General features: G+C 36.2%; 1 pseudogene; it reads right to left on the reverse strand.

The window, feature by feature from the left end:
- Positions 1-16,417: 16,417 nt before the first annotated feature.
- LOC143535914 (putative dolichyl-diphosphooligosaccharide--protein glycosyltransferase subunit 3B pseudogene) lies at positions 16,418-17,638 on the reverse strand (annotated as a pseudogene).
- Between the last annotated feature and the right edge of the window lie 4,465 nt (positions 17,639-22,103).

The following is a 22,103-nucleotide window of genomic DNA, read 5'->3' on the forward strand; positions in this document are numbered from 1 at the left end:
TTCGTTAAAAAATGAATATAATATTAGCTTTTATTATAAATCTAGTTAATGTTTAATTAAAACAAAAGAGGATAAAATCAAGGAAAAGGAAGAAAAAAAACAACAAAAAGATAGTCACCGAGGGACTCGAACCCGGGTCTCTGGGTGTTATGGGTCTTAGTAGAAGGTGCACAAGCCAACTGGGCTGGTGCTAACATGTTTGTATTACGAAAGCAAAAATACTTAAACACCTGCTTAAACAGCCACAAACCCCTTATGAACCCTAGTTTAATCTAATCCCAATCGAAGATTCTTTGCCCTCTGTCACATAAAATTGACAGAGGGCTTTTGTTACACAACAAAAAACGATCAGAACCCTCTTTTAATTACCTGATTTGGTTATGATTTGACAGAGATTAGCGAGATTGGGTTTCAGCTTGAATATGAACTAGATATTAATCTTAAACAGCTTCTGGGTAATAATTGATAAGGGGGGTTTGTTCGAAATGTTATGAGGATGGTGTGAGATCATTCAATTGCAATAAGGACTAGTATTTATAGTGTTTTGGAGGATGATACAGCCGTGGGTTTTAAAGATTTGAATTAGCTGTCAATTAGTTGTGGTTTACCACAATTAGGGTGTCGGTAGGAGCGGATTTTGGTAAGGAATGATATGGTATGATCAATTACGTCAAATCCCTGATTATCCGGTTTATTTAGGGTGTGTTGACCTGGTCAAAATCTTGAGGCGGGGGGGCTGACAATGTGTAATAGGGAGAAGAAAGAGAGTTGGTAAGTTGGCATAACTGGTCCCTGTTCTATGGTGGTGGGTACAAAAGTTAATCAAAGTTGGCTAAGGGTTGATTTTGTAAAATCTTATAACTAAAATCAGATAAATAAATAATAATAATAAAAAATTTAAACGAGTCGGGTTTTCAGGTCCGAAAATTGACGAATGTTACACAAGCAAGCTAAGCGAAGGTAAAGTATGTGATTGATTTCATGTGTAAAATAGAATAATGTATGAATGCTAGCTTAATTGCTAAGGATAGGAGTATATGATGATATGAACTGTTTGATTGTCTAACTGTTAGAAATAGAACTAGCACAAATAGACTAATAAGAGGAAGTGTATAGGACATGGAAAGTAACGTTAGCAGCTAATCACAGTTGGCCACTGTTATTACATGTTAGCCTTACTATCCTTGTACTAAATGGTTCCTTAAGTGATGACGTTTGTGTTTCCTTATAGAATATGAATGGTTGGAGCTAAGAAAGCTGCTGGAAGAGGAGGACGTACGGGACGTCTTGGTAGACCACGCATTGTTCGAGAACCGTCAGTAGAGGCAGCCACCAACAATGAAGGCGAAGGAAGTGCAGCTGGTCGAAATCCGAGTAACAACGGGGGAGTTCAACTGGACCCCGTGATTCAAACTGCCATTGCTCAAGCGGGTAGCAGCTGCTGTGAAAAACATGAATCCCGAAAAGTTGTTGGGGGCAGTGAAGGAACCGCTGAAAGGGCGGAAGGAGATGGTAAGAAGGATGATGAAGGGGAGAGGGAAGAATCAAGCGTGGTTAAATCGGTGAAGGTTGATGATAGGAAAAGGGGCCGAGGTAGATGCAACTATAAGTCTTTCAAAGGTTGTGATCCACCAAAGCAAACTGGCTTGGGAGGCGCAATCGCTACTCTTCAATGGATAACCATCATGGATAAAATTATCCGAATTAGCGAATGTCGTCCCGATCAAGCTGTAGGGTATGCTACCCAATCATTCGGTGAAGAGGCAATGTACTGGTGGGAGTTGGTGGAACAGAGGAAGAGTCGGGAGGATATCAAAGCTATGAGGTGGGATGATCTGAAGGAATTAGTGATGAAGAGGTTTTGTGCTGATGCAGAGGTAGAGAGTGTTGAAATGAAGTTATTGAGTCTGAAGGCGGGTAAGATGACACACCGCAAATACACAACTGAATTCAACAGCATGTCAAGGTTGGTGCCGGACTTGGTGAACACTGAGGCCAAGCGGATCAAGTGTTACCTTAGAGGACTGCCATAGAATATTCGCGTCTTGGTCAAGGCTGGTAGACCAGGCACTTTTAATTCTGTTGTAGGGCTCGAAGAAATGGTCTATGAGGACTTTTCGATGGATGAGGTGTTTATGGAAGAGAAGAAAGAGAAGAAGTGGGTCGCTCTTGCTAAATGACCTGGTACTCAGTTGTGGAACCCCAAGAACAAGCAGCCAAGAGTTTGGGAGAAGAAGTCGTGTAAGACCTGCAGAAAAATGCATGGTGGGGAGTGTAAGTGGAGTAGAAGTTCTGAAGTTTGTAACAAGTGTAGAAAAGCTCATTATGGGGAATGCAGGAAGGGGTCTAATGCGTGTTACAAGTGTGGGAAGGTAGGGCATTATGCCAATGAGTGCAGTGCGAAGCCAACATGTTACAAATGTGGCAAGACAGGCCATATGGCAAGAGAGTGCACCGATGGTGAGGCTGGAGGTAGTGGAAAGAAACATGCTGATCAAGCAAGGCCGAGGACTAGGGCCTACATATTGACCCAGGAACAAGCTAGACATATTCCTGATGTTGTGACCGGTACGTTCTTAGTAAACAGTAATTCTGCTTCAGTATTATTTGATTCGGGTGCGAATAGAAGTTTTGTAGCTATGACATTTAGTAAACTAGCTAAAATGAAATGTTGCCGAGTGTCTGAAACCTTCATAGTAGAAACCGGTAGTGACACCTCGGTGAAAATAATGAAAATGGTTAAGAATTGTAAGATAGAATTAGAGGGACATGAGTTCCCTGTTACTTTGTATGTTATGACCTTAGAAGGGTTCGATGTAGTTTTGGGGATGGATTGGTTGTCTGAATACGAAGCTCAGATAGTATGTAAGAGTAGGATAATAAAGCTAAAGTCCTTGGATGGTAGTTCCGTGACGGTTTATGGCGATAAGGAAAGTTCAGGGTTTAACGTCATTTCGATGATAAAAGCCGAAGGGTTATTAAGGCGAGGGTGCGGTGCCTACCTGGCGTATGTTGTCAATGCTACGGCCAAGACAAAAGAAATGAAAGATGTTCATATTGTGTGCAACTACCCAGAAGTATTCCATGAGGATCTTCCGGGGGTGGATAGAATTCCAGATAAACTTAATACCAGGAGCCCAGCCCGTTGCGAAAGCGCCTTACCGTCTAGCGCCGTCCGAGATGAAAGAATTGATGTGCCAACTGCATGAACACCTCGACAAAGGTTTTATAAGACCAAGTGTTTCCCCGTGGGGCGCACCGGTGTTGTTCGTGAAAAAGAAGGATGGAAGTATGAGAATGTGCATAGACTATAGCGAGTTGAACAAGCTTACGGTAAAGAATAGATATCCTTTGCCAAGGATTGATGATTTTTTTGACCAACTACAAGGTTCCAGTTGGTTCTCACGAATAAATCTCAGATCAGGCTATCATCAGTTGAAAGTGAAAGTGGCAGACATCCCTAAGACAGCGTTTCGGACGTGATATGGATACTACGAGTTCCTCGTCATGTCATTCGGTCTAACAAATGCTCCTGCAGCATTTATGGATATGATGAATAGGGTGTGTTGGCCAATGTTGGATAAGTCAGTTATCGTCTTCATCGATGACATATTGATTTATTCAAAAAGCGAGTCTGATCATGCCGAGCATCTAAGGGAAGTATTGGAGACTCTGAAGAAAGAGAAGTTGTATGCTAAGTTTTCGAAATGCACATTTTGGTTGCGAGAAGTGCAATTCTTAGGTCACGTGATCAATCCTGAAGGGATTACCGTGGACCCAACTAAGATTGAAGCGATAACGAATTGGAAGACTCCACAGAATCCGACTGATATACGAAGCTTCTTAGGGTTAGCTAGCTACTATAGGAGATTCATCGAAGGGTTCTCCAAGAAGAGGCTTTTCATGAGTTAAAGAAAAGACTCACGCAAACTCCAATCCTTGCTTTACCCGACGGTGACGAGGATTTGTTTGTTTGTACTAATGCTTCGCATCGTGGGTTAGGTTGTGTGCTGATGCAAAGAGGAAGGGTGATAGCTTATGCGTCTAGACAGTTGAAGGTCCATGAGGGTACCTATCCGACGCATGATTTAGAGCTAGCAGCAGTAGTGCATGCTCTCAATATATGGAGGCATTATCTGTATGGTACTAAGTGTACCATTTACACAGATCATAAAAGTTTAAAGTATATCTTCGAGCAGAAAGAATTGAACATGAGGCAAAGAAGGTGGTTAGAATTGATAAAGGATTACGACTGTGACATTAAGTATTATCCTGTAAAGCTAATGTGGTCGCCGACACGCTAAGCCGTAAGAATGAGGAAGTCATTGCAACAGTGAAGTCATACCAACTGATTATGAATTCAAGTCTTTTTGAAGAAATTATCAAAGTGCAGTCAGAAGTTCTGGTAGATGAAGGACTAGTGAAGAAAGAAAGGATTTTCGGTCAGCAAGACGAGCTGATGGAAAACACTCATGGTGTTAAGACTAGATTTGACCGTATGTGGATTCCACGCCATGGAGATCTCAGAGGTCGAATCTTAGATGAAGCTCATAAGTCAAGATACTCGATTCAACCAGGAGCTACTAAGATGTACCAAGATTTGAAAAGAGATTGTTGGTTGTAGGGAATGAAGAATGATGTAGTAGATTATGTCAGTAAGTGCTTAACTTGTTTACAAGTCAAAGCCGAACATCAGAAGCCTTATGGAAAGATGCAACCCTTAAAGATACCTGAATGGAAATGGGAACACATCACCATGGATTTCATAACTAAGCTACCTCGTAAAGCTAGGCATCATGATACCATCTGGGTGATTGTGGACCGTTTGACCAAGAGTGCTCACTTTCTGCCTATACGGGAGGCTATCTCGTCAGAGACGTTAGCAAGCTTGTTCATTAAAGAGGTTGTATCTAAGCATGGACTGTCGTTATCGATCGTGTCTGATAGAGATACTTGTTTTACTTCGAGGTTTTGGAAGAAGTTCCATGAAGCTATGGGAACAAGATTGAACATCAGTACGGCGTATCATCCTCAAACAGATGGACTGTCTCCGAAATGTATTCAAATAAAGCAAATAAGCAAATAGCAAGTTAGGCATAAACTGATATGCACACAAGGATTAAACAATTGCGGTTTTGAATACTAGATAATAGATAAATACTGTAAATACGCATAAGCCCCCAAAAGGATTTAAAATAGTAAAAAGGGGAGTGATTACTCACCTGATAAGAGGAACGAAATATAAGTGATGATGTGAGAATGATGAACCCTTCGGGATACACCGACAAGCATTCCTAGTTAAATAATGATAATAAGATTAATTATAAAGATATAACATGATTTAATAAATTAATATTTTTATGTGATTTGAGTTATGATTTGTGAATAGAACATTTATTGATCGAACGATTGATTTCTATAGTGTTTAATATTTCAAGGTTTAATATTATTGTTTATCATATATTTATAAAATGATTACTTTTATATAAAAAAAATACCATTACTCAAACTTGAATCAAATATACTAATGAAATAATTTAAAATATATAGATTTAATATAAAATAACAATATTTGGATACATATATAATCAGATAAATAATTCAAATAAAATAATTTAATTAAATATGAGATACACATGTAATATTTGATAAATACCATCCAATATATAAGTATTTAATATATAATAATAATATATAAAAGAAAATTATTAAATAAATTATAATAATAATAGTTAGATGAATATGTATACTTAACGTGTTTATTAGTATTATACCTTTTTATTAAAATCAATATATATATAGGGGATGGATCTTGTGAGAAATAGTATTACAGCGAGAAGTGCGAGAAGTGAATGTATAACTCCATTAATCCCTAATTTCACTCCCTTTCATATGATGTAACATACATATATGTAGGTTGGTTGTATTTATGTCTTAATTACACATTCAAACGAAACTACAAACATATAAATGTACCGAGCCACATTCAAACCTATGTACCTACACACATACAAACATACATACACATATACAAACATACGTACACATATATAAATATACGTACCTACACACGTACATATGCACCTACACAACGCACCTACACATAAGAAAGGGAGTGAAATTAGGGATTAATGGAGTTACACATTCACTTCTCGCACTTCTCGCTGTAAAAAATTCTAAAATGATCTAATACCTATATATATATATATAATAGATACATAATGATTCATAAAGTTGTTCACAACAAGCTACGTCCAGCTAGACGTGTCGGTTTCGCAAAAATAAAGTTTATTCGTCACTGATATTGATTATAATGATTTAATTTATAAATAATTATCAAAAAAACATTTATAAAAAATAAACGCGTTGGCCAGGGTTTGAACCCGCGCCAGGCCGGCTTACAACAGTTAAACACACACACATACAGCAACCGAGCTAAGCAGTTAATTGATTAACATCTGAGAATATTAGTTTTTATACAGACGGTGAAATAATCCCAAATTAACTATGAACTCTAATCCTTTAATCGTTCAATCTGATAATAGTTAATCTAATTAATGTTAGGGTTAATAATGAATAGATCTAAATGATCATTATGCAGGTATTGATTACCTAGAACATTGACGAATCGATGATGAACGGCGGAATAAGGGTTGCGGCTAAAATGCGATCTGGTTGAGGTTATGGGCATCACGTAAGATTTAATTGACTTAGCGTTTAGGGACGTCGGGTTATGATCAAGGTCTAAGAAAGTTTAATTGTGATATTATCCCCTGTAAATAAAATCCTCAATTTATTAAATGACGGTTTTCGTTATTATGTTAATCTGAATCCAAATTGATATAATTTCCTAATTACAATTACGGTGAGAGAAGTTTTAAGCAATGTAAACGATTTACAAATCTCTTTTGATTATACTCCGACAATTATGGTACAAGAAAAATAAACGGGTCACGCAAATTGGATCCAAATACGGGTTGAACAATGATATGGGTTTGGGTCCAGATTTGGGTGAAGGTTATAAGATATTTAGTCAGGTTTGCTAAAATGGTCCCTGTAGTTTACATGTGGATACACAATATGGGTTAAAGCTTTTAGGGATGAATTTTGTATTTTCAATAAGTTAAAGAAATAGTAAATAAAGAAAAGAAAATATATAATATAAAATAATTGAATATTTTATTGATTAAATTACCCGAAAACGAAAATGGGTCAAGTATTGGATCTTAGTATATCATATGAAAAACCTGAGTTGTTACACATACCAAGCTCGATATTTCGTCTGTGAACATGTGCAACGAGCACGGGGTCGAGTCCTACACGTCCCCTCTCGGTATCAAGTAGCAAATATCTTCACGAAAGGTCGTGTGCACTGTTTGAATATTTTCGATCTAGTCTAAGTATGGTCTCCTCCAACTTCGACTGCAGGGGTATAATAGAAATAGAAATAATGTCACTGTTCATGTATAGATTATTCCATAGTTATGAGGCAATGCATACCAAAAATATCAAGTAATTATTTATACACATTGATTGTAATGAAAGAGACAAGGATTGTAACATTCATACAAGTGTATTTTTATAATTAAACCGGTTTTTATCCGGTATAGACGATAAGGTTGATAACCGAAACTGGTTAGACAGGTTAGTTTATTTCAATCTCAGACCCCGGTTACTAAGTACAACCATTTATAATAGATTAACCCGTATTTGCAACTCTAATCACATATGTGTGATGGGCATGAAACTACTTTTAGTTTTGGCTATTTGGTTTAATTTATTATGGTAATATGGATCACAAAATCTTGGGGAAGAAAAAATAATAATATCCAGTTTGATCACTTGGTCTGGCACTCTGGCTTCACGGTTCAGCTCAACTAGTTATTCAATTGGAGGCTGTTTAAATAAGGATGACAATGAGTCAAATATTTGAATATCAATCCAAGGGTCAAATTATTCTATAAAATGAGACAAAAATGAGAAGGATTTGTAGCAAAAAAAGATAATGAAAAATTAATAAAAAAAAATCATAACTCAAAATTTAATAAATAAACGAAAAATGAAAAAAACAAAAAATTGTTTCCATCTTCTTCCTCGTTCAAAAAAAATCACGAAAAAGACACAATGTTGAGGAAAAAAGATTATTGTGTCTTTTTTAATTTATCATTATGTTTTTTGTTTATTTTCGTCATTGATTGTGTATTTTTTCCTTAACATTGTGTATTGTTCTTGATATTATGTTATAATGCTCAATATTGTGTTATATTTTACGACATATTGTGTTTTTTATTTATCACTGTGTTGTTTGTTCATTTCTGCATTGTGTCTTTTTTTCTCGGCATTGTCTATTTTTAGCGTTTATTTTTTGGGAACGGGAATGACATGGGAAACATTTTGGTTATTTTTAAATTCTTTTCGTTTTTTATTTATATTTTGAGCTATGATTTTTTTTTATTTTTTTTGAATTTTTTTGTGGTTTTTTTGTGTGGCCACAAATCTTCCACATTTCTAATTTTTGTCTTCCTTTGCATTTTAACTTTTCCCTTAAATACAATTTGTAAAATCACGTTCCTTAATTAGTTATATTTAAGATAATAAATTACTTGCGTATCAGGTATACCTATTAGTTTGTTAAAAATTATATTAAGATTTTTCAAATATATATCTTACTATTTTAGCAACAAGAAGCTTTTATAAATTTGAAGCAAAGATTAACAAATGCCGCGATACTTGCATTACCAGAAGGAACCGAAGGTTTTATAGTTTGTTTTGATGCTTCCAAATCAGGATTGGGATGTGTATTAATGCAATGTGAAAAAGTTATTGCTTATGCATCCAGACAACTAAAGAAGCATGAAGAGAATTACACAACACATGACTTTGAGTTAGGAGCAATATTTTTTTCCCTAAAAATATGAAGACACTATCTGTATGGCAGTAAGTTTATTGTATTTGCATACCATAAAAGTTTAAAATATATTTTTGGGCAAAAGGAGCTCAACATGAGACAAAGACACTATATGGAAATTCTTAGTGATTATGATTGTGAAATCCAGTATCGTGAAGGTAAATCTAATGTAGTAGCCGATGCATTAAGTAGAAAAGAGCATGAGAAACCTTAAAGAGGACGAGCTCTAAGGTTAGAACTTCAGATCATTTTAATTAATGAAGTGACGAATGCTCCGAAACAAGCAATGGAAGAAAATAAAACTCCTATTGAGAAAAGAAATGATACCATTGATCTACTTGAAAAAGGAAATTATGAAATTATCCAAATGAGGAACATAATCTAGGTACCAATTATAGGAGGATTACGAGAAAGGATTCTCGAAGAATCCCATAAATCTAAATACACAATGCATCTTGTAAGAGATAAAATGTATCAAGATTTAAAGAAAATCTATTGGTGGATATAATTAAAAAAGGACATAACTAATTATGTTTCGAAACGCGTAACTTGTTCGCAAGTTAAAGCTGAACATCAAAAGTCATCAAGATCACTTCAAAAATTAGAAATGTCAGAATGGAAATGGGAATTAATAACAATCTATTTTGTTACCAAATTACCTACAACAAGAAGAGGTAATGACAAAATCTGGGTGATTGTGGATATATTAACAAAACAACTCATTTTATACCAATGAAAGAAACTTTTAAAATGGAACAATTAGCAAAGTGTAGACTAAGTTGTCTCATTACATGGAGTTCCATTATCCATCGTGTCTGATCGGGATAGTTGTTTCACTTCTCATTTTTGGAAAGGTTTCCAAGTAGCTATGGGAACAAGGTTAAATTTGAGCACAGCATATCATCCACAGACTGACGGTCAAAGTGAAAGGACCATACAAACATTGGAGGACATGCTAAGAGCACGTGTAATAGATTTTGGTGGAAATTGGGATTACCATTAACAACTAATAGAATTCTCCTATAATAACAGTTATCATACAAGCATTAATGCTGCCCCATTTGAAGCACTTTATGGACGAAAGTGCAAAAGCCCAGTGTGTTGGGCAAAAATATGAGGAAAACAATTATCAGGTCCTGAAATCATACAAGAAACTACTAACAAGATAAATCAAGTCAAAGAAAGATTAAAGATGGCACGAGATCATCAGAAGAGTTATGCAAATCATTGACGTAAACCATTAGAATTTCAGGTTGGAGATAAAGTGTTACTGAAAGTATCTCCATGGAAATGAGTAATTCGATTCGGCAAGAAAGGAAGGTTGAGTCCAAAGTTTGTCAGACATTTCCAAATTATTAAACGAATTGGACCAGTAGCTTATCAGCTAAGTTACCAAAAGAAATGACAGGTATACATGATGTATTTCATGTAAGCAACTAAGGAAATGGCTAGCTGATGAATCATTGAAAGTATCCCTTAAATATATAAATGTAAACGAAAAGTTGAAATTCGTTGAGAATCCTTTACAAATTGAAGATAGAAAAATTCAAGAATATCAAACATAAAAGAATAATTCTGATCAAAGTGAAATGGGATTCAAGGTGTGGACCAGAATATACTTGGGAATTAGAATCATAAATGAAAAGAAAGTATCCACACTTATTCCAGTAGATCTCGAAGACGAGATTTAAAATAAGGATGAGAGACTATAACAACCCATAATACAAACAAAAAGAAAAATGAAGAAAAGAAAAGAAGTGAATTCCATCCCACATTGGTGGAGGAAAAGAAATGGAATCCTTCACCTTGGATAAATAAGAAAGTGAGTTCTTGTCCCACGTTGCTAGATTATAAAACTATTAAGCTCTTTATAAGAAGGCTAGTTTATATTATAATGTTATTATAAGACAAATTACACCAAGTAGTCCTAGCGGAGGGTGCTAAGAACCCAACGTGCATGGGCACGGGCACGGGCTCGGGCTCGAGCGAAGTGCGATGGGCGCTTTGATGGCACACTTTGCACTCCGCCCACTTGAGAGCCGCCTAGTGTTTTTGAAACTTCTTCCATCGTGCTATGCGTAGAAATACATTCAAGCTCCTTCGCGATACACGAAGCATTATCAGTTATCCGAAAACTCTTTTGTCTTTCGCGCTAAGCGAGGTAATCCTTCGCAATACGATACATGGTAGTCACGCAACAGTGACACATGGCGTGCCACGTGGCATAGCTAGGGCTGACTCGGCAAAGCTATGGTTTCTTCACGCTACGCGAAGTCGTTGATTATGTTGGTTCGCACTGCGTGAACGGACAAATTTTCAACTATAAATAGAAGGGAAAATTAGCCATCATGCTTGTCCCACATTTTCTTTCTCTCTAACTTTTCTTATATTAAGGTGTTAGTATTATACTCGAGTAGTCGTAACAATACCCTCTCCGATTGATAAAAACATTTATATGCGAATCCGAAAGCTATGCCTGTATAGGGTAAGACATTGTACCATCGTGTAAAGTTTCTAATCTCGTGATTATCGTTATAATTATTATACTAATTTAAATATGCTACATTGTGTTTAACCTAGGTGTTTAACACCAAGAAGCGCTCGTTTATTATAAACTTACAAGGTGAGACATTTTAGTTTTGTACAACTCACATTTGCGTGAGACAACTAGTTTTTCAGTATTGTCATGATGATTTTAAAATCTATTAAACTCATGCAGATAATCCAAATACTTTCAGATATATTTTCAAAAGATTTTATTTACATTACAATGATTAAGTCTCTGTAAACTTACGGGATGGTTACCACTAGTATTGTGGGGTTTTTTATACAAGGGTTACCTACTGGGCTATTACACGTTACTTATTGGACAAGTATTAGCCAATAAGTAATATGCCACAGTCATAGCTACAGTCGAGTGACAAGTATCTTTCGATAATTTGTAAGCAGGCAGATGTAAAAACATCTTAACCTTGTAACTGTAAAATGTGTCATTTATAATGAATGTACTCACCAGTATTTCCTGCTGATCAAATATCGTTAACCATGTCTCAGGTGACTTGTTAGAGACAAATGAATGATGTGTGCGGGCTTCCAGCTTAAATAAGTGACTTATCATTAGAATAAAGAAACGTGTTATGAAATTAGGGTTCATCCCTAAAAGACTTATGTTTGTATAAAAATGGGTGTATTCTCAGTTTATGAAATAAGAATCATGGTGTTTTTATAACTTTGATCATTTTTCCTAACTAGGAACCTGATGATATATTTCGTTGCAAAATTATTTTAATAAATACCGATACCAGAACTCAATGTTCACGGCTCCCCTCCCGGGGTAGGGATCGGCGGCTGTGACATTTTGTCGTCCTTAAAATAGACACGAATGAACCAATTACGTAGCCGAATCGTCGTCCGATCAATCTGATCAATTTCTGAAAACATTTATTTTATAACACGTGTAACCATCGTAAAGGAAAGGGATATTTGCTTAAAATAATTCCTTGAAACCATACGAATGTCCTTACTCGTTTCGGTAAATATATTAGTATAAGGCTAATAAAACATCATATAGTTGATGTATGTGAGGTAAGTATGACAACCACCAGTGGCGTAGCCAGGAATTATTCCTACGGGTTTATGGGCGGGCAACAATTGTCTATCACTTAAGTTTGGGTCTTCTACGGGTTCAATGTTAAAATTTTCTACGTATGCAATGTCAAAATACATAAATATATAGCATTAAAAAGAAATTTGTAAGTGTTCGGCTGAACACAGCCCCTACCAGTGTCGTGATGGTGATTTTAATGTGATCGTTATCTTAAAAGTAATCGATATTTACTTGTGGACCAAAAATAAATTCTTAATACATATTGATTTGAGTTACGAGGTGTGGAGTGCATGCTTGTTCAATGTTATTTTAGCTTCGATACGAAGAAAACCCTATAGCTTTGCTGCCATGAGGGGTTCCAATGGGACCACCTATGGTCAAGAGGTTGTGCCCTTTTTAGGTGTAAGAGACCACACCCTTGGTTGGGGTCCTACTGTCAATTCAACATGAAAATTTAGATTATCTTAAAAGTGATTCATTGTTAACACGTCAAATTAGCATGGATGGTGAAAAGTTTCATAAAGAAAGATCTTCAAACGATACCAAACATAAGTAGCAACATGGATAATAAAGGTGAGTGACGACTGCGAGTTTGATAGCAACTTTAAAGCTTGGTAGTAACCTAAACTTAAGATCAGTAGTATCTTTGACCTGTAATGACTTAATAGCAACTGAGATGCGGTAGCAACCTAAACTAAAGATCAGTAGTATCTTTGACCTGCAATGACTTAGTAGCAACTGAGATACGGTAGCATCTTGTACTTCTGTAGGATCTTAGAGCATTCTCATCCTATGCTCTGTCCTTAAATTCAAAATTACACTAAAACACATTACATTTTTAATTAAATAATATTTTTTTATACATTTATCATTATCATTTCTATTTCCTTCACTCACAACCACTTTTAAAATATATTAAAAATTTATATAGGGTGAACATTAACTTTTCAATATACTATAAATCATTGTGTTTTATAAAATAAAACTTTTCACTCACAACACCCTAAAGCACTCTATAAATTATAAAAACATCTCTTACAAAAAATAAATGGTTGGATGAAAATGCTCTTAGAACTTCGATAGAAACTTCAACACATTTAACAGTCATATCTATTTATTCAGCTGCGACATTTTACCAGTGGCGTACCTACCTTAGTGGTAGGGGGTCGGCCGACCCCTGTGAGAAAATTTTATTTAGTGGTGTATATATGTTAAAATTCCGACCGACCCCTGTGAAATTTTGACAACGACCCCTGTGGATTTGAGAACGACCATTAACCAGAGAGAACTTAAGATGAAAAGATTAGAGTAAACCAACCATATTTTCCGGTAGCCGGCACAAATAAGTATTCTCATGTTGTAGTTAAAGAAGAAAAGAAAAAAAAAGACCTAATTTAACATTTTAAGGATGTAATGAGCCTTTATTAACTCTCTTTCACAACCCTTTATTTTACCGAAATTTAATAGGACATTTATAAATAAAGATAGTCAACAAAACATTTATTTGTGCACATTTATTTATTTCTTAGTAAAATAACTTAATATATAATAAAAATCAGTATGTTTTTTACCAAAATTACTTGCCCATTTGTTTCGTATATGATTAATTAACTTTTAATAAGCTTTTGTTTTGTTTTTATATTTTATTAATACATGAATATCAAACAAGACGCTATTATGACTAGATACCAAAAACTAAGAACTTGTAAAAAACAACTAAAAATATATTGTATTTTAATTATGCATAACTAATGACGTATCATGTATTTTTTTTTTTTGGTTATATGGTAATATGATATTTTGGTTGGTTATCTTTTTTTAATATGATCCGCCTCATTTGACCCGACTTAAACGACCAAACCTGATCGAAAAATTATTTAGATACCAATTTGACCCGACCCGTACAAGCGAACCGGACCGAATAAAAATTATATATGATAAGCAACTAAGTACCGACCCGAAAGTTTTCCAACCCCTGCAAGAAAATTTTCCGGATCTGCCACTGAATTTTACCCGGTTATTGTAATGGTCCGAACCATGTATAACAAATTAGCAAACCAAACGTAATTATTTTGTCAACTAAATTCATCACGTGCTACAATTTGTGTTTGATAGATTCAATTACTTCATTAGAATTTATTTGCTAGATTTCAATTGTTTAAGATAAAATTATGTGAACCAAACCAAAACCCTCTGATAACACGCATACTAACCGAGAAAAACATGGGTAACTGATTACTGCTCAGATTAAATCAAATCAAGATTATGAAAATGAACCCAAGAATCTATTACCAGTTACCACAAACCAATCTGCCTGACCAAGATTATTTACATATAATTCTGCAGATATGATGGCTTGTTATATTACAACAGCTCATTTCATTCACATATAATAAGTAAACCGATATAGGATGAGCAACCTCAAAATGATATTTTACTTTCATTTTCGAAATATATAAACTAGAGAACCCAAGATTTGACTAATTAACTCCTGCCACCAATCAATTGAACATATACAACTATGGGTGTCCATCACTTCACATGTTAATGGGTTTCGTGTTTCAGGCTGAATTCTTCAACTCTAGCCCGATCCACAAATTTATTAATGTTGTGTTGAACTCGTTTAAATTTATGACCCGTTTGATGTTCGTTTGTGAATACAAATAATAACCAGTGATTTTGTGACAATTTATACAATCAGCTACCACGACTCAAATAAAGTATTGTGTAATTGTGTGGTTTAACTAACTATTAACTAACTACTTTTGTTTCTTTATCATTCACTCACAAGTTCAACCTTTGGTTTATATATTTAGCTTAATATAAAAAGAAGCCAATAGACTGATTGGAGAATCGATACTTTAATTCATAAAATAAATACATTGGAAGTAAAGAATTCATGAAATACTTGAAAATGTAATATTTATTTCACTAGTAAAAGTAAGTAAGTAGTTAAGAGGAAAAAATAAATCGATATACTTAACTTCAAATATTAACACTTTTCATATCTAAAATCTAAATACCTACGTTTTTAAAAACTATTAAATGGGTTGACAATTTTACCCACTTGTTAAACGGGTTGTGCTCGGGTTAACCTATTTATTAAATAGGTCGTGTTCTGGTTGACTTTTTAATAAAACGGGTCATATTAGCCGACTCAAAACCTGCACTTCCGTGTCCTACTTCGTGTTGTGTTGGGAATTGTCACCCATATATAAAACTAAAATGCTCAAATGGGCAAAAAGAGTAAACAGGTTCCACGCAAGATGAGTTCATGTCAAATAGGACGTTTTAAAAAAAATTGCGTCAATTTGATTCGGTCAAAATGGTTTCTGACAAAGAATAAAAAAGTATAAAAATGGGTTCAGCTGCTACATCTCATATGGCGTGTGGAGTCACGACAGTGACAAGGTTGTGCCAGCAGTGGAACGATGCTTGCATTCGAGAATCCCTAACATTTCATCAAACTCCATTTGACACCATGGATATACTTCGGTTTATTGCAGATCACTTTCTTCATCAACAACCCAATATTGTAATACTTTGCTTGATTATCTAAACCAGTGTGCATCAGAATTTCATCAACATGAACATACAAATGAATAAAGTTACATCAAGTGGACAATGACTTGACTGTATATCAAGTGGAGGCTACTGAAAAAGTTCTGATACCCGCTAGTTTTGATCATCTAGCAGAGCATGACAATCGTGTATATCTAAGAGTTTAAAGCTATCAAAGTATAATCAAACTAAAAAAAACAAAATAAAGTATGCGTAGTAACCAGTTTTGACTCTTACCTAGCCAACCTGACCCGACCCGCATGTTTTGTCAGGATTACGAGTATATCACAAAGTCAGTCCGTAAATGAAAACACAGAATTCTACAAGTATTAGATCATGGAAAAAGATAAACAAGAATCCATATTATAAGTCCACATACTTTTTAAAGCCTAAAGTTTGAAGCAATAACATGTATAGTTAAGCTCATGCAGCCACAGCTAAAACATAAAACTCGAAAGAAGACGCAACAAACCAGTATCGCAGCTTTTTCACCAACTCGAAGGCAAGTAAGCATGAACCGCATACCCCGTCTTCCAATTATCCAAGTACACAACTTTCCTCACAGCCCAAAACGAAACAACCATCGCTATAACCATAATAATCCTCTGTGCAACCAAACTCTTCACCCTAACCAACACATGAGTCACAAAAGCCAGCAACAACCCAACAATCGTGTACAAGAACCCGATCGCAAACCCCTCAGCCCCCAACTGCATTCCCGACCCCTGGTAAAAGAACACAAGCTTGCTCGGATCGTTCCTGTCCGAAATAAACAATGGCATTTTCCTAATTATGTTATGCATAGTGCCCGAGACGCTAAAGAAGTACACAAACACCGACCCGGACAGCCAAAACCGCTTATCGTGAAACAACGTCTCACCGGCTAATAGCTTTCTAAACAGGAACGGTAGCGATATTAAAAAGGCGACGATCAAGAACCCGAATTGGGTTCTGGATAGAATCGGTGGGCGGTGAATGTGACCGATGGTGAGCTTGGTCCTGGACTGGATAAAGTGTGCCATGGAGTCGGCCAAGCCCGAGAAATCGCCTGCGTCCATGGGGATGGAATCAGTGCGTAGGTTACTGGCATCGGGCGGGAGGAGGCGGATATGGGGCAGGGCGTTGACACCGAACTGGGTGAAGGAGGGTTGGGATTCGCCGAATTCGATGTCGCAGAAGAACAATCTGGAGTGGGAGTGCTGGTTGTTGGTGGTGAAGGATTTGGACAGGAGGAAGAACTCAGACTTTAAGGACCTGAGGTGGAGTTCTGATTTGTCGTGGAGTTTGAGGGCGTCGAAGAATATTATTAGGTTGAAGGATCTGGGTTTGGTGGAGATGATGCGGCGGAGGAGGCTGTCGGAGAGGTGGACGACGCCGGAGGAGGAGCGTGATCGGATGGATTCCAGTTCGGAGAGTAGATCGGCGTCGGCGGTGAGGAATGGCGGTGTGGATAGTAGGGCTAGTAAGAGGAAAATGGCTGTAGGCGACCTCGGTGGAATCGCCATGGCTGGATCTGGTGAAATGGGTTAGGGTTTGGTTGGAGTGAAGTTAAGTTAAGTGAAGAAATGAAGACGATGACTGTAGTTGACTTGGAATTTTGGTTTGGGGGATGAATCACTCGTTCCAATCAAATGTTGCCACGTGGTTAGTTTTAATGACACGTCTGATATATTATAAAAGTTTTAAAAATCTCGTCTGGTCCGACCATATTTTTAAGTTAATTAACTTTTTAAAAAACTGTCTCTTCAGACGGTTTTTTATGTTTCTCGTCTGGTTCGACCATATTAATTTTTTCTTGATATTTGAACTTTTTTAATTTCGTCTTAGTAGACGCATTTTAATTGAATTTCGTCTTCCAAGTTCATATTCCAAAGTTTCTTATTTGGTGGTTATAAAAGTTTAAATATCGTCTGGACCGATAGTATTTTTCGTATCCCGTCTTAACCGACAATGTCTTTTATTATTCCGTCTAATCCGATGGTATTTTTAATTATGTTTTAGGTAGACCCCACTTTACTAAATTAAACTATCAACTCTTCAAGTATTATTGATTCATCTTCACCTTCTTCCTTTTTATCTTCATCCAAATGAAAACTGCTCACCTCAACAAATGCGGGTTCCGGACGTATTTTTTCAGCCTTCACAAACTCTCGAAGAGGCCCGGACGAATCATTTTCGAGTAGGGTACGGTATTGAAAAATGTATTCATCTCCAAATGTGGAAATTATGTTACCGCCTAGTACGATCCCAAAAACCCAAGACCCAAATCCGCAACCTCGACTCGATCTCCTCTCTTATACTTCATTTCGCTAAAGTGTAGTTATGATTTTCAATGATCGGAGTTATAGATATTAGAAGATATAAATAGGATAATAAAAGAGATTTGAACTCACAAGATAAGAAACTTTGGAATATGAACTTGAAAGACGAAATTCAATTAAAATGCGTCTACCAAGACGAAATTAAAAAAGCTCAAATATCAAGAAAAAATTAATATGGTCGGACCAAATAAGAAACATAAAAAAACCGTCTGAAGAGACGGTTTTTTAAGAGTTAATTAACTTAAAAATATGGTCGGACCAGACGAGATTTTTAAAAATCTCGTCTGGTGTGTCAGTACCTTTACACGTGTCACAATTTGATTGGTTAAAAAATATCGTCGTTTATTTTCTCAATGCGTCTTCTCAGTACATATTTTAAGGGTTGTTTTGGGAATCTTGATATAGTTAGGATTATTTTTTTTCTCTCTCTCCTCATTTGGATCATTTTAAGAATTTTCCCTATTTTAAAAATCTTTCTCCTTATGTAGGTTATCTGTAGAATTTTCCCATAAGAGCATTCTCATCCCATTCCCCATCTCTATCTCTATAATTACACGAAAAACACTACATTTCTCTCTCCTGTTCAATTAAATAATATTTTTTATACATTTATCATTACAATTTTCTCTCTCCTCTACTCACAACCAATCTAACAAATATTAAAAAATAAATAGGGGCAAACAATGTTCCCCCATGTTTCCCCAGATTTACAAAAAATCATTACATTTTTCTCACCACCCTATAATTTACACTCACAACCACTCAAAATCTCACCCTGTAATTTACATACTTTCCTCACATAAGTTTAGGAGATGGGATGTGAATGCTCCAATATATTGATAAATGATAAGTGACGTGTAGACAAAGATAAGAGAACAACTTAATGTTGATGGTAAGTTGTGACTACATAAATAGTGTTTATTAGTTATGATAAGTGGTTTTGGTTTACCTGGGGGTGAGGGATGGATGTGGTGGCATCACTCATCACACCCATCCAATTATATGGTGCCACATCACTAACCCAAAATCCATCACATGTGATGATTTTTTATTAGGGGTGATGGTGTGGTGTAATGGTGTGTGGTGGAATTTTTTTTTTTTTTGTAACTTAAAAAATTAAAACAATATTTAATAGAACTTAAAAATAAAAACAATAATTACTAGAACATAATTCAACTTAAAAATTAGAATTAAAAAATTAAAAGTTACAATAAACGTCTACTTCTCGTCTGAATCCGGGAATTCCAACCCTAAAGAACCTATAAGCTCAACTAGATCCCATCTCAACCGATAGTGAATATCTTCATCCCGCAAGTCTAATTGGACATCATCTGGAACGGGAACTTGAGTCGGAGGATCCGGTACCCAATCTGGAGAAATTGCATTTCCATATTCTTTTATTAACATATTGTGTAATATGATGCATGCATACAAGTAGCTAGAGATCGTGACTTTTTTCATTGCACGAACCGGTCGACTAACATATTGTGGACAATTCCTCCATTCGATATGTGTACAATCGATGCTACCGAGCATCCCTAGAAAATGCCATCTAGCCTCGTGTGCGGCGTATAGATGTGTAATGTCGTGTCTTGTTGGTTTTCGTAGAAACTCTTTGGCATACAATTTTATAATCGCGTTACAAAAGAATTGTAGACATTCACGTGAAGTTCTCTCAGACATTTGTAAGTATTCATCGAATTGGTTGGGTGGGTTACCTGTCGCTAGTTGACGAATAGCAGATGTGCATTATTGAAGCGCCGTAAAACTTCGTTTGCCTCTCGCGTCGTAAGATTCTTGAAACCATTTTTCGTTTGCTTCGATGTCGGCTACAATCTTTAAGAATAAAGATTTCGGCAAACGAAAGCGTTCCCTGAACGTCTCGTCATAGTATTTCGGCTCCTCCACAAAATAGTCGTTCATTAGCACGTCGTGGGCATGTATACGATCACGCACCACCACTTTTTTCTTTGGACGGCTCGGGCCTTCAAGTTCTTTATATAGCAACGAGAACCATTCGAGAATGTCATCGTCCGAAGACAAAGAGCTATCGGTGTCTAAGGGCATCGAGTGTTTCGGAAATTCCATATTTTTTTTGTTGTGAATGAAGGGGAAGTTTGAGAGTGTTTTTGAGATGGATTTGGTTTTGATTTGGATTTGGTTTATGTTTATGTTTTGGTTTTATATTGTTTTTTTTATTTATTTAAACCCCCCCCCCCCCCTCCTCGCCAACGGCTACATCCAACGGCTACATTCCTTGGAAACACCCATTCATCAAGCGTGACACCCATCACGCAAAACACTTCTTTTCCGCATGACAAGGGGGCGGCGGTGGTGTTCAAAAACCCATCACGCATGATGGGAGCTCCATCACGCGGTGCCCCGGGTGCCCTTATTATTCAAACACATAACATTGATGAAAAGATTTAAGTCCAGTTATTACTCAAATAAAACCGTCTGAAGATAATGTATGGTTATATAAATCTATTAGTCTGGGTGATTCAGTTTGGGGTGTTCTACCTAAGATAATGGGACCGACAAGAGATTATGTAGTTTATTATTACCGGTAACAATGATACGTGACATTAGTAAAATAAGATTTATGTATTGTATTTGTATATGAAATTCAAGTGACATTGTGTATTGGTGAATGATGATTTTGTAAGCTAAAAGCAAGACAGGTGAAGGGACGTCGAAGTTGATTTAGGCTTTTAACATGATGAGTAGCATCTAGACATTATTCATTGCGATTGCAGTTTTGGTTAAATTCGATAACCCGTTAGAATACTCAAAGCATAGCAGAACACATCCTAAGTCGAATGGACATAAGTTGTAAGCCGTAATAACAAACATCCTCATAAACGATTGTCGTACTGCTATTTGATTTCCTAAATCCTAAACATTAAAACAGTCTCATGAGGTGTAAAAAAAGTATGAACTATATTTAACAACCTATTTGGTCATCGAAACATGTAAACGGGCTGGCCTTTATCGCGTTTAACTAAACGCGCTGACCGGTTTAACCCCATTAACTAAATGGGCTGACCTGTTTGATCCATTTACTTACATGGTCGACCCGCTGGCGCCAACCTTTTTATGACCAACTTAATCCATTTTTTTCCAGCTTTAATACTACCATCAATCAACCTGTTTAACATGCCAGGTTGTGCAAGTGCTTGCAGGTTAAGTTGGATAATTTTACATGAATAAAAATATAGGTCGTGTCCGGGTTGAACAGCACAAACAAACAGAGCACTGATAATCTCACACCAATTTTACTTGAAATTACAAATCAGTCGTCTATACACTTTCAGGCTCGGTTTCAATCCCATCTTAAGCATTTCATCATGCAATTTCATGGCTTTTTTCAACTCATTCTCACAACAAAATCCATTAATCATGATCACAAAACTTTCAATGGTAAGCAAGTTCTTCATTCTCATGTAATCAAAGATTTTTTTCGGCTTCTTTAACCCTCACCACATCCAAAAGTCCATTAATCAATGCATTACAAGCCATTGAATCCGCATAGTAATCCTTCTTCTCCATTTGATCATGCAAATTAACAGCTAAATCAATCTGTCCTTTTCTACAATAACGCTTCATTAAAAGACCACAACACGAAGATTCAAGCAAAATGGATTCTTGCATAGCCAACTCTGCAAGCTCCTCTGCTTCTTTCCATCTGTGTTTCTTGCACTGTGCG

Source organism: Bidens hawaiensis, unplaced genomic scaffold, assembly GCF_021521415.1.
Source record: "Bidens hawaiensis isolate Kalapana, Puna unplaced genomic scaffold, B.hawaiensis_p1.1 tig00010729_1, whole genome shotgun sequence".
Taxonomy (NCBI): domain Eukaryota; kingdom Viridiplantae; phylum Streptophyta; class Magnoliopsida; order Asterales; family Asteraceae; genus Bidens; species Bidens hawaiensis.